The following is a 14,875-nucleotide window of genomic DNA, read 5'->3' as shown; positions in this document are numbered from 1 at the left end:
GAGGATGACGAAGAAGAAGAAGAGGATGAGGATGAAGAAGAAGAAGAAGAGGATGAGGATGAGGAAGAAAAAAGAAGAAGAGGATGAGGAAGAAGAAGAAGAGGATGAGGATGAAGAAGAAGAAGAAGAAGAAGAAGATGAGGATGAAGAAGAAGAAGAAGAAGAAGAAGAAGAAGAGGATGAGGATGAGGATGAAGAAGAAGAAGAAGAGGATGAGGATGAAGAAGAAGAACAAGAAGAAGAAGAAGAAGAGGATGAGGAAGAAGAAGAAGAAGAAGAAGAAGAAGAAGAAGAAGAAGAAGAAGAAGAAGAAGAGGATGAGGATGAAGAAGAAGAAGAAGAAGAAGAAGAGGATGAGGAAGAAGAAGAAGAAGAAGAAGAAGAGGATGAGGATGAAGAAGAGGATGAGGATGAAGAAGAAGAAGAGGATGATGGTGAGGAAGAAGAAGAAGAGGAGGAAGAAGAAGAAGAGGATGAGGATGATGAAGAAGAAGAAGAAGAGGATGAGGATGAAGAAGAAGAGGATGAGGATGAAGAAGAGAATGAGGATGAAGAAGAGGATGAGGATGAAGAAGAAGAAGAAGAAGAAGAAGAGGATGAGGATGAGGATGAGGATGAAGAAGAAGAAGAAGAAGAGGATGAGGATGAAGAAGAAGAAGAAGAAGAAGAAGAAGAAGAAGAAGAAGAAGAGGATGAGGATGAGGATGAAGAAGAAGAAGAAGAAGAAGAAGAAGTAGGATGAAAATAAGAAGAATTCCATTCCAGCAAAAAGTGTATCTGCAGAGAGCTCCGCTATTTCTGACAGTTCTCTGACAGTTCCTTCACATTTACAGCGGTTGAAACATTGTATCTATTTGTTTCCGAATAAAAACATCTGTATCCTAAATGGAAACAAATAGATACAATGTTTCAACCGCTGTAAATGTGAAGGAACTGTCAGAGAACTGTCAGAAATAGCGGAGCTCTCTGCAGGGACACTTTTTGCTGGCTGTAGAAGGGATGAAAATCGGCCGATCGGGGAAAATTCGATTCGCGCATCCGAAGTTTGCTAATTTTCGGATTTGGTGCGAATCGAATTTTTCCTAATATTCGAAACGAATTCCACTTCGCCAAGTTCGATTCGCTCATCTCTAGTAACAGGTCCTGAAGATAAGATTGAACCATCAACTGTATACATATCAATAGGCGTAAATGTATTCCTTGCTTGAATATTATTACTGTGGGCAAATTCTATATCCATAAAGTTCCCCCCAGCCCCGGAGTCCAGCATAGCTGAGCAGAAGATTTCACGGCCCTCGTAGACAAGTTTAATGGGGATGACAAAATGAGAGAGCAGAGAGTTCACTTTATTTTCTTCAGGAATCAGTGGGGAGACAGACTGGCAAATAGAGTTTATTTGTTCAGGCACAATCTCATCAGCCATAGCAATTGTTCTTCTAACTTTGTTAGGACAATTAACTGCATAATGACCAGAGTCCCCACAATATAGACATAAATTCTCTGAACGTCTTCTCTCTCTCTCCTGAATGGAAATGGATTTCTTGATAGCATACTCCTGCATAGGCCCAGGAGTGTTAGAACCCAGAGAGGCTTTTGAATCCTGCTGAACAAATGGACCAGCAGAGACATGTCCCTATTACTTCCAAACATTCCCAGCCTCTCCTTACTCCTTTCTGTAAGTCTTTGATCGATGCAGATACATAATTGGATGAATTCCTCAAGATCATTAGGAATATCTACTCTGGCAAGCTTATCCTTTACCTGTTCAGAAATCCCCTGGTGGAACTGGCTTTTTTGTGCTGCAGGGTTCCAAGTGGAATCTGCGATCCAACATCTGAATTCGGCTGTATATTCAGGGACCGAGTGTTTACCCTGCCGCAGACTATGCAACTTTGCTTCGGCAGTAGCACAACGGTTGGGATCATCAAAAACCTGATTCATCGAGGTTAAAAAGGTATCAAAATTATTCAGAGTGCCATTGTCTTTTTCTATAGAAGGGGAGGCCCAAGCTAGAGCTTCCCCAGTCAGAAGTCCAATAATAAACACTACCTTCTTTTTCTCTGAAAGAAATGCAGCAGGGTGCATTTGGAAATATATACAACATTGAGTAAGGAAACCCTGTAGTGGCGGCGGTCTCCATTAAACTTAGATGGTTGAGGCTGAGGCTGGGGCATATGTGAGTTGGTATCATCTTGGTTCAGCAGTTGTCTCTACAGAATCTGAATCTCTCCCTGTTGCCTATCCACTATGCTTTCTAGTTTGGCAACTTTTTCTTGATGGGTCACATCGAATTCCTGCCGCTCAGCAATTTGCTGCCTAAGAGGAGCCACAACGTTTGCTATAGCGGCCTCCATGTTTGAGACAGATTATTCTGTCACAATCAGGGGTCAGGCTCAAAGACCAGCTGCTATAGCAGTGGAAAGGCTTACCTGAAAACAGCAAGATCGGTACACAGGCAGGTCACCATGACAGAGGAGTGGGATCTCCCGAGGCGCGGAGTCTAAGTTCACCAGAGCTCCTAATGGTGGAGATGGATTTGGCTGTGTGTTAGCACCAGGTCGCGGTCCTCAGGATCACCCCACCAGGAAGTGAGAAAGCGGAGGTCCAGTAGCATATAAAGAGGTAAGGATCAAATGGAAGCGTGGTCAGTAAACAAGCCAAGGTCGGTAAGGAGCAGTCGCAGGTTGGGATCAGGCAGAAGCATAGTTGAGAACAAGCCAATAGTCAATAATGAGTGATAGCAAAATACGGATAACAGCAGAGATGATAAGGAGCACAATACTGGCTGGAGAGCACAATATTCTGGCAAACAGGAAGTGCAGAGACATGGCTTATATCAGGAAGTTCATGGGAGGAGCAAGGGTTCAAGGTTCATGATAAACAAGGTCAAGGTAGGATCATCCAAATAATTGTCAAGGGAGCAGTCCAGCATTCCAGGTAGCTCAGCAAGAAGAAACATTGCCACTCACTGCAGAATTCCCAGGTTGGACCCAGGTTCTGACTTATTATTAAAGAAAATAAAATTCCTCAAAAGATAGTTCTAAGGCCAGCTGTTATCTGTCTGCCAGTTTGCAAGACCGGGTGTCTGCCTGATGAGGAAATCTCAACAAGGTGTGTTAATAACCTGTGTGAACATACAATAGAGGCACTCAACAAATAACTTCCAACCTTGTGAAATGACTGGGGTAGACAAAAGAGGGCCATAAATGATAATCGTGAGAGACTGTCTTCTTTACATACAGCTTTGCGAGACCAGACAGAAACAATATAAGGCCTTGCAGAATATTTGCTAGTCAAACAAGCCCTCAAGGATGTTACAATTGCCAGTTTATTAACAGGAGGTCGGTCTGTCCTGGGAATGGACACTTATCAATTGAAGTCAATACGATGTCTTAGGGAAAATCAACTGAGTGTTTACTGTGATTACACTGACAATAGGCTAGTTAACTTGAGACTTCCTAAGCCATATTTCCATGAACTTTGCACTCAGCTCAAGAGGAAGATTTTAGTGTGACAAAAGGCTGACATATAGCTCAACTGAAATATTCTTAAAACTATATGTATATACTATGACACCGAGGTTAATTTAATAAAGTTGGATACAACAAAAGGATCAACTGAATATCATTAAGTCATAAGGACATATGAGATGGTTTGTGATTTGGAGTAAGCTATATTTCAAAACAAATATACAACACATGTGCCTACATCAAGATGTAGAGAGTGATGACATATATCACATGATGGACTGGAATTAAACGCACAAGATCTGATTTTATACCGTAACAAATTATGGAATTATTATATGGAGATCTGTCATTTTCAGGACAAAGGTTAAACATCAAAACACAACTCTCATATAAGGAAGGTGAGCTGCTAAATCAACTAATATATATATATATATATATATATATATATGTATGGACCTTATTCAAAAGAGATATTGGGAAAAGCCATTTTCATATCTCAACAGGACACAATTTTATCAATAGCGACATACTTCAGATAAAAATTAGTCATCCTTGACCTCCTTAGCGGTCTGATTATGTCAATATTTCTGTGCCAAAGTGGTACATTTTTTTTTGCGTGGAAATATGTTGGTTTTTTAGGCCTGTAATTCTTAGGAATAACTCACTGAAATCTGTCCGAACAAGAGTCTAGTAAACATCCCGGGTATGTTAAATTTGAAACACAAAATAATAAATTATAATATAATAAATAATCATAAAAATTATGATATAATAATAATAAATTTAATTCAATAATATAATCAAACCAAAAACACTGAAATTTGAAATATAGCGCCAAGTTCGCACATTACTGAGCAAAGTTGCAAAATCATTTTCTGATGACGAATTTCCCCCACGAATCATTATCACTCAATTCTGCAAGTGGTTCTGATTTACGATCACTGTTCTCTAGCCGGTCTAAAACTGTTTTTGACCTAAAGGGACGCTTTTTGGACGCCATGGACGTTTCTCAGTTTCCAGGCAGAAAAAACAGTAAAAATGCAGGCAGGGCGCCGGACAAAGCACTCGGGACAAAATGTATGTGAAATGGTTTGATGCAGGAATGTTATACTATGTGATTTTAGTGTATTTAGTGAATGTCACTTTTTAACATTTTTACATTTCCCGCCGGTTCTGTCCCCCGTACGTCCCAACGTCGCAGGAAACAGAACCCGGAAGACAGATGCCGGCATCGGCCGGAGGCCATTGCCGGGGACACTGCAGGAGGGACATCACGGAAACGAAGGACAAGGTAAGTGCTGGAGGGATCCCAGAGTAACGCTGCAGGGTAATCCCGAATGTAGCTCGGGGTTACCGCTTTTGGTACTGAAAGTTAGCCCCGAGCTACACTTGGGAATACCGCCAGGGGGGTTAAAATCACCATTTCATTCATGGTACTTGACTGCCCCCCCCCCCCCTCGATGGACAGGTAAAGAACTTTCAAAATAAACAACATTCTTACTGTCCAGTTGTCAAATACCGTGGGAGGTCTTACAAGACATTGGACATTTACCATATATACAGTATATGCAAGACTCTCATGAAAAAAAGAACTTTGACAACTTTGAACAACTTGAGAACTTTAAAACCCACTTGAAAACAACTTGAAAGATTTGGAAAATCTACAAGAACAGAAACTTACTTTGAAACTATTTTTGGAAACCTGCATTTTTGAAGAACTTATTTTTAAAAGAAGCTATTTTGTCAAAGAAGAAACTTTCTGCTACTGATCCCACTTTTTGCTTCTTGCTGACAAGAGACATTTTTTTACCAACTGCAATCTCACCAGAAGATCTCAGAAAACGTAATTCTGGAAGTGGTGAGAATTGTGTCAGAATATCGTAACTTTTATATATTTAAAACTGGCTAGAGCCTTAATCATATTTTATTGTGCTGGTTAGAGTAAGATTGCGCATATCTATATAAACGGCATGGTGTACGGAGATTAATTGCCTAATAATTGTTCTAACTTTTTGGATACTGATATCATATTGTGTACTAACATATTTGAAGCGTTTTGCTGTGCATTTTGTCAGGAATATTTTCCTAATTCCCTTCGGCCACGGGAATTGGAAATTATACCTTGAGCACTAACCATTTAGTACTAACCATTAAGAACTGTTTTATCATTGTGGTGATATATATATATTTTGTATTGTAATCCCATAGAGCAGGGAGCAAACTTTTTAAACAGGGGGCCAGTTCACTGTCCCTCAGACCGTTGGAGGGCCGGACTATAGTTTAAAAAAAAAAAACTATGAACAAATGCGGACACAGTACAGGAGATGACCAGAGACTGCGGACACAGTACAGGAGATGACCAGAGACTGCGGACACAGTACAGGAGATGACCAGAGACTGCGGACACAGTACAGGAGATGACCAGAGACTGCGGACACAGTACAGGAGAAGACCAGAGACTGCGGACACAGTACAGGAGATGACCAGAGACTGCGGACACAGTACAGGAGGTGACCAGAGACTGCGGGCACAGTACAGGAGGTGACCAGAGATTGCGGACACAGTACAGGAGATGACCAGAGACTGCGGACACAGTACAGGAGGTGACCAGAGACTGCGGACACAGTACAGGAGGTGACCAGAGACTGCGGACACAGTACAGGAGGTGACCAGAGACTGCAGACACAGTACAGGAGATGACCAGAGACTGCAGACAGTACAGGGGATGACCAGAGACTGCGGACACAGTACAGGAGATGACCAGAGACTGCGGACACAGTACAGGAGATAACCAGAGACTGCGGACACAGTACAGGAGATGACCAGAGACTGCGGGCACAGTACAGGAGATGACCAGAGACTGCGGACACAGTACAGGAGATGACCAGAGACTGCGGGCACAGTACAGGAGATGACCAGAGACTGCGGGCACAGTACAGGAGATGACCAGAGACTGCGGGCACAGTACAGGAGATGACCAGAGACTGCGGACAGTACAGGGGATGACCAGAGACTGCGGACACAGTACAGAGATGACCAGAGACTGCGGACACAGTACAGGAGATGACCAGAGACTGCGGACAGTACAGGAGATGACCAGAGACTGCGGACACAGTACAGGAGATGACCAGAGACTGCGGACACAGTACAGGAGATGACCAGAGACTGCGGACACAGTACAGGAGATGTCCAGAGACTGCGGACACAGTACAGGAGATGACCAGAGACTGCGGACACAGTACAGGAGATGACCAGAGACTGCGGACACAGTACAGGAGATGACCAGAGACTGCGGACACAGTACAGGGGATGACCAGAGACTGCGGACACAGTACAGGAGATGACCATAGACTGCGGACACAGTACAGGAGATGACCAGAGACTGCGGACAGTACAGGAGATGACCAGAGACTGCGGACATACAACGGCGGCGGGAATACTTGGCCGGACGCTCCATAAGACGCACAGATATTTCCCCCCAAGTGTGTCTTATGGAGCGAAATAGTGCCCCATCATTGGTGTCAGTGGGAAGAAACATACCCCATTATTGGTGTCAGTGGGAGGAATAGTGCCCCATCATTGGTATCAGTGGGAGGAATAGTGCCCCATCATTGGTGTCAGTGGGAGGAATAGTGCCCCATCATTGGTATCAGTGGGGGGAATAGTGCCCCATCATTGGTATCAGTGGGGGGAATAGTGCCCGATCATTGGTGTCAGTGGGAAGAATCGTGCCCCATCATTGGTGTCAGTGGGAGGAATAGTGCCCATCATTTGTATCAGTGGGAGGAATAGTGCCCCATCATTGGTATCAGTGGAAGGAATAGTGCCCCATCATTGGTGTCAGTGGGAGGAATAGTGCCCCATCATTGGTGTCAGTGGGGGGGAGGAAGTGTGCCCCATTGTTGGTGTCAGTGGGGGGAGGAATAGTGCCCCATCCTTGGTGTCAGTGTGGGGGGGGGGAATAGTGCCCCGTCATTGGTGTCAGTGGGGGAAGGGGATAGTGTCCCAACATTGGTGTCAGTGGGAGGAATAGCGTCCCATCATTGGTGTCAGTGGGAGGAATAGTGTCCCATCATTGGTGTCAGTGGGAAGAATAGTGCCATATCTTTGGTGCCAGTGGGAGGAATAGTACGTCATTTGTGACAGTGGGGGGGATAGTGTCCCAACATTGGTGTCAGTGGGAGGAATAGTACCCCATCATTGGTGTCAGTGGGGGAAGGAATAATGTTCCATCGTTGGTGTCAGTGGGGGGGAGGAATAGTGCCCCATCATTGGTGTCAGTGGGGGGAGGAATAGTGCCCCATCATTGGTGTCAGTGGGGGGAGGAATAGTGCCCCATCGTTGGTGTCAGTGGGGGAAGGAATAGTGCCCCATTGTTAGTGTCAGTGGGGGGAGGAATAGTGCCCCATCATTGGTATCAGTGGGAGGAATAATGCCCCATCATTTGTATCATTGGGAGGAATAATGCCCCATCATTGGTATCAGTGGGAGGAATAGTGCCCCATCATTGGTGTCAGTGGGAGGAATAATGCCCCATCATTAGTATCAGTGACACCAATGATGGGGCACTATTCCTCCCACTGACACCAATGACACTTAACTTGCTGACCCCTGTTCCAGCATGGTGCTGCTGCAGCCAGCATACCTGGTTGCAGCAGCACCATCTACACGGCACACTTACCTGTCAACTGTCCTTCTTCACTCCGGCCTCTACCTCACTCGATGTTCGTGGGGCCGCTCGGCTCCGCCTCCTCGCATCGAGTCCATCCCCAAGCGCAGGAGCATTTGTGTTTGCAAGATACAGCAGCCCCCTGCCCGCCCCTGTGCTTAGTGTCCCTTCCACGTGGCAAATACGCCCCTGCCTGCGGGCCGGATAAATGTCCTCGGCAGGCCGCATGTGGACCCCTGCCATAGAGGGTAGTGTGATATATATTTGACTGTGTGTAAGGAAATACTCATCACCAGTAGTTTCATTTGTATTAGTATACAGTATATATATATATATATATATATATATATTTGTACATAAATAAATTATTTATTTATCAAATCTGCAATAATTGTGTATATGGTAAGAAATCACGTTGGTGAAAAGAACTCAAGGAAAATTATAGCGTGGTGATCAAATTATTAAGTTGTCCATATTATTGGATTATTAATGAAGTATTTGCTGCATTTAACAGCTGGAGGCACTGCAATTTATTGTTTACAGGAGTCGGACACCGCCCAATTTATTTAGAATTAATTTTCTCAAAAACCACCACATGTTGTAAGTCGCAGGTCTAGGTCCGCCTCCCACTTAGCCAGAAACGGTGGAACGTAGTCTGCACCCGGGTGGATCATGATCATTAGCATTATTAGCATTAACATTATCTGTGCTAACATTAGTCCACTGACAGCTACAGTATCTCACGGAAGTGAGTCATCAAATTGGTCTGCATGGCTGTCATCCCAGAAGGAAGCCTCTTCTAAAGATGATGCACAAGAAAGGCCAAAAACAGTTTGCTGAATACAAGCAGACTAAGGACATGGATTACTGGAACCATGTCCTGTGGTCTGATGAGACCAAGATAAACTGATTTGGTTCAGATGGTGTCAAGTGTGTGTGGCGGCAACCAGGTGAGGAGTACAAAGACAAGTGTGTCTTGCCTACAGTCAAGCTTGGTGGTGGGAGTGTCATGGTCTGGGGCTGCATGAGTGCTACCGGCACTGGGGAGCTACAGTTCATTGGGGGAACCATGAATGCCAACATGTACTGTGACATACTGAAGCAGAGCATGATCCCCTCCCTTTGGAGACTGGGCCACAGGGTAGTATTCCAACATGATAACAACCCCAAACACACCTCCAAGATGACCACTGTCTTTCTGAAGAAGCTGAGGGTAAATGTGATGGGATGGGTAAGCATGTCTCCAGACCTAAACCCTATTGAGCATCTGTGGGACATCCTCAAACAGAAGGTGGAGGAGCTCAAGGTCTCTAACATCCACCCACTCTGTGATGTCATCATGGAGGAGTGGAAGAGGACTCCAGTGGCAACCTGTGAAGCTCTGGTGAACTCCATGCCCAAGAGGGTTAAGGCAGCGCTGGAAAATAATGACGGCCACACAAAATATTGACACTTTGGGCCCAATTTGGACACTTTCACTTAAAGGTGTACTCACTTTTGTTGCCAGCGGTTTAGACATTAATGGCTGTGTGTTGAGTTATTTTGAGGGGCAAATTTACACTTTTATACAAGCTATACACTCACTACTTTACATTGTAGCAAAGTGTCATTTCTTCAGTGTTGTCACATGAAAAGATAGAATAAAATATTTACAAAAATGTGAGGGGTGTACTCACTTCCGTGAGATACTGTATATTGTGCTAATTTAATGTGTATTTCAATGGGGTGGGCTACATATTCTTGTGTACCCTCATATGTTCACAGTTTTGATGCCAAACAGTCCTTTTTATGTTGTAGGAAGTTGAGAGCTTTAGCTATATATTTTCTCATAGCTTTTAGCTCATAGGTCTGTTGTGGTTTCTACAGGTGAATATTTTGTTGGCATGGGACAGGAGAATGCAATCACTGGACTCTCCAATGTCCTTATACACCATCACTCTCTAATCTCTGGACTGGTGGATATCCTGCAGCTGCTAGAGATAGGATGGTCCTTTCTACCTCTATCTTGGAAGATGCCGACAAGGGTAACCAGCCTAACAGTTTAAGGGGGGGCGTTCTTCGTCGCCCATAGGAGAGGACATTACTTATCTCTATTATCAGGGGTCAGCCATTCAATGCCATTGTCATACTCCAGATCTCAAGCATCTCAGGAGGAAGTGGACCTCATCCTGTCCTGGGCAGAACTTCATGTTTCTGCTCTGTCCACAGTGCTTATTCCAGGAGTGGCAAGTGTGCAGGTGGACTTCCTCAGCTGTCAACAGTTGTCACTGGGGGAGTGAGCCAATGGCTCCTGCTGTTCCCACCGAGTCCAGTAAAGAGGGAGAGAGCAGTGCCACTGCTGCCAAGCACTTTGCTTGATCGAGATCGGGTTCAGGTAAGTATTTGGTGGGAGAATGCATTAATGTGAAAAACCTTCAGCCTTTACAACCACTTTAAACTCCTGGTTATAAAATAAACGGGGGTCTAATGCTAATTAAAGAGCTCTAGGGATTGATTAACCCATGTTGCCATCTGAGCTTCTTGGAACGGCCTCATTAATGTTGTTGTTGTGTTGGTTATAATGAATTGAATTAAAAATAACTCCTCGAAAGGCCTTGCCCTATGGGGACTAATCAAATGATTTAACAGTTGCTTTGTTAAGTTAACTATCCATAGATATTAGTGACCAAACAAAATGTATCTACTTATTATTTGTTAGTGATATTATTTATATTTAAATTAAAATGTATATTTAAAAAAAAACCTTTACAACATAGCTTTCTTAAAAGATGTATTCATGTATGATTATCTTTTCATAATATGTGTATATAATGTATTTTCTTTATTATTTTAAGAGTGAAAAAATTCTTATTTTATTTTTACTTTGATACACAGTATAAGAAACATTGCAAATAATTTTGTATTTTTTTTTACTTTATTTGTCTAGATATGCATGTATTCATTAAATATCATCTTTTCATATTTTGTGTATATATTATCTGTCACAATGGGGTTTATTTACTGAAGCTGGTATGCTCAGAATCTTGTGCACTGACAAATTGTCAGGAATCTGGGTATGACCAGAAATGTGTGGACTGACACAGGGAAACGCAGGCTTCAGGTATAGTATAAACAATACAATTTGTTAAAGACTAACAATACATAAACGCAGTGCAAAACATAACACAGTGCAACAAACCAAACCTCCAACAAACAACTATACATACAACACTAAACGTAGTCGGGCAGGCCGGGTTGTAGCAAACGGGCAAACAAGGTACCAGGAGCAGGCAGGAGTGGTCAGGACTAGCCGAGGTCAGTACAGGCAGAGTTTGTGCAGAATCAGGATAGAAGCAAGCAGGATCAGGATACCGAGGCCAAGCGAAACAGTACAACAAGGCACTGACTGCAGGTCTGGCCATTCCTTAAATACACCTCCCGCAATCAGTCTCAGGTGATGGCTGGCTGCAGGAGTGAGCTTCTGGTTGCTGAGAGCACCCGCTGGCTAGCCCTGGTACTGCAGTCCACAAGGCAGGTGAGTCCCACCACCATTGGCGAGTCCATTCCTGACAGTACCCCCCCCTCAAGGAGCGGCCTCAGGACGCTCCAAACAGTCCTTAGTGGGCAAAATGTTCCACCTCCCGGGTCAGGTAACTGGCTGGATATCAGGGGCTGGCACATCAGGCTGGGCAGCGGACGGAGGCACATCAGGCTGGGCAGCGGACGGAGGCACATCAGGCTGGGCAGCGGACGGAGGCACATCAGGCTGGGCAGCGGACAGAGGCACATCAGGCTGGGCAGCGGACAGAGGCACATCAGGCTGGGCAGCAGACAGAGGCACATCAGGCTGGGCAGCGGACAGAGGCACATCAGGCTGGGCAGCGGGCAGAGGCACATCAGGCTGGGCAGCGGGCAGAGGCACATCAGGCAAGGCAGCAGGCAAAGGGCCATCAGGCGAGGCAGCCTGCACCGGGCCATCAAGCGGAGTAGCAGGTGCTGGGCCATCAGGCGGAGCAGCAGCAGGCACCGGGCCATCAGGCAGAGCAGCAGGCACCGGGCCATCAGGCAGAGCAGCAGGCACCGGGCCATCAGACAAGGCAGCGGGCACCGGGCCATGAGGTGAGGCAGCAGGCTCCGGGCCATGAGGCGAGGCAGCGGGCACCGGGCCATGAGGCGAGGCAGCGGGCACCGGGCCATGAGGCGAGGCAGCGGGCACCGGGCGATCAGGTGAGGCAGCGGGCACCGGGCCATCAGGCGAGGCAGCAGGCACTGGGCCATCAGGCGAGGCAGCGGGCACCGATGCATCAAGCATGACAGCGGGCACCGAGTCATCTGGCAGAACAGTGGGCACCGAGTCACCAAGCTCGACAGCGGGCACCGAGTCATCTGGCAGAACAGCGGGCACCGAGTCATCTGGCAGAACAGCGGGCACCAAGTCACCAAGCTCGACAGCAGGCACCGAGTCAACTGGCACGACAGCGGGCACCGAGTCAACTGGCACGACAGCGGGCACCGAGTCCCCAAGCTCGACAGCGGGCACCGAGTCATCTGGCACGACAGCGGGCACCGAGTCACCAAGCTCGACAGCGGGCACTGAGTCATTTGGCACGAAAGCGGGCACCGAGTCATCTGGCATGACAGCGGGCACCGAGTCATCTGGCACGACAGCGGGCACCGAGTCATCTGGCAGAATAGCGGGCACCAAGTCACCAAGCTCGACAGTGGGCACCGAGTCATCTGGCAGAACAGCGGGCACCGACTCACCAAGCTCGACAGCGGGCACCGAGTCAATTGGCATGACAGCGGGCACCGAGTCAACAAGCTTGACAGCAGGTACCGAGTCACCAAACTCTACAGCGGGCACCGAGTCATCTGGCACGACAGCGGGCACCGAGTCACCAAGCTCGACAGCGGGCACCGAGTCATCTGGCACGACAGCGGGCACCGAGTCATCTGGCATGACAGCGGGCACCGAGTCATCTGGCACGACAGCGGGCAGCGAGTCACCAAGCTCGACAGCGGGCACTGAGTCATCTGGCACGACAGCGGGCACCGAGTCATCTGGCATGACAGCAGGCACCGAGTCATCTGGCACGACAGCGGGCACCGAGTCACCAAGCTCGACAGCGGGCACCGAGTCATCTGGCAGAACAGCGGGCACCGAGCCATCTGGCAGAACAGCGGACACCGAGTCACCAAGCTCGACAGCGGGCACCGAGTCAATTGGCATGACAGCGGGCACCGAGTCAACAAGCTCGACAGCGGGTACCAAGTCACCAAGCTCGACAGCGGGCACCGAGTCATCTGGCACGACAGCGGGCACCGAGTCATCTGGCAGAATAGCGGGCACCAAGTCATCTGGCACGACAGTGGGCACCAAGTCATTTGGCAGAACAGCGGGCACCGAGGCACCAGGCCAAACCACGGGCACCGAGGCACCAGGCCGGACCACGGGCACCGAGGCACCAGGCCGGACCACAGGCACCGGGGCACCAGGCTGGATTGGGTCATCAGGCTGGATCATAAACCCTGGGTCATCAGGCTGGATCGGGCCATCAGGCTGGGTAGCGGGCACCAGGTCATCAAGCTGGATAGGATCATCAGGCTGGATCGGGTCCTCAGGCTGGATTGGGTCATCAGGCTGGATCGGGTCATCAGGCCGGATCGTGCCATCAGGCTGGGTAGCGGGCACCAGATCATCAAGCTGGATAGGATCATCAGGCTGGGTAGGATCATCAGGCCGGACCGGGTCATCAGGCTGGGTAGCGTACACTGGGTCATCAGGCATCAGGGCATCAGGCTGAACAACGGAAGACGGGGTCACAGACGGCAGGCTGACCGGTTTGGATACTGGTAGGATGGTACTGGTTGGAAATAATTTTTGCCTTTTCCTGGTTTTAGTTACTGGAGCACTGTAAGTAAACGCGGGTCTGTAAATGGATAGAGCAGCTGAAGGCAGAGAAGAGCTGGGGGATGGAACAAAGGAGGGAGCAGTTGCTACAGAGGACTTCTTTACAGGGTTAAAGGCAGGATAGGTGCAGTGAGTGGGAGCAGGGTACTGACATGTGGTAGATAGCAGGGTATACTGGGCTGTCACTGGGGGTGCTGTCGGGAATGCAGGAAGAGAGCTTTCAGCAGAGGAATGATGAGAAGCAGGACTGGTTTGTTGCAAGCTGACTGAGGCTGGGTGTAACAAGTCTGACCAGGACTGTAGTATCGGTTGAACAAAGCTCAGCTTGCACATAGCCTGTCTGACCAAAGACTGCATTGCGTTTATACAATCTCTTAGCACATGTGGTAAACATGCTCAATAATGCTCCAAGAAACAATCCACATCATCCTCCAATAACCACACCAGTGACTCTACTTGGTCTGTACTAAATGGTGGCAAAAAGTCATCCCTGCTTTCAGGGGTACCAGATGAAGCTAACTCTGCACAAACCTGAATCAATGGTTGTACCTCAGAGAACTCCATGTCCTGATCTACTAGGGAATGAGCGATCTGTATGCATTCTAGCAGCTGATCCCTGGTATACTCCTGCAGAGTCTGATAGGCATATTCTCTGTCATCAAAGACTAGCAGAGACAAATACACAACCTCATCAGGATGCATCCTTCCCAGCAACAAGCCAAGATGGCTTCCCTGTGCAGCCACTTCTGGTCAGGAATGGCCTTGGTGTAATGTCAGGGCCCCGGGTATGACCAGAAGTGTGTGGACTGACACAGGGAAACGCAGGCTTCCGGTATAGTATAAACA

This window comes from Staurois parvus, unplaced genomic scaffold (genome assembly GCF_062004578.1).
Source record: "Staurois parvus isolate SC_StPar_1 unplaced genomic scaffold, SC_StPar_1.0 ptg001192l, whole genome shotgun sequence".
Classification (NCBI taxonomy): Eukaryota; Metazoa; Chordata; class Amphibia; order Anura; family Ranidae; genus Staurois; species Staurois parvus.
This window is presented reverse-complemented; position numbering follows the sequence as displayed.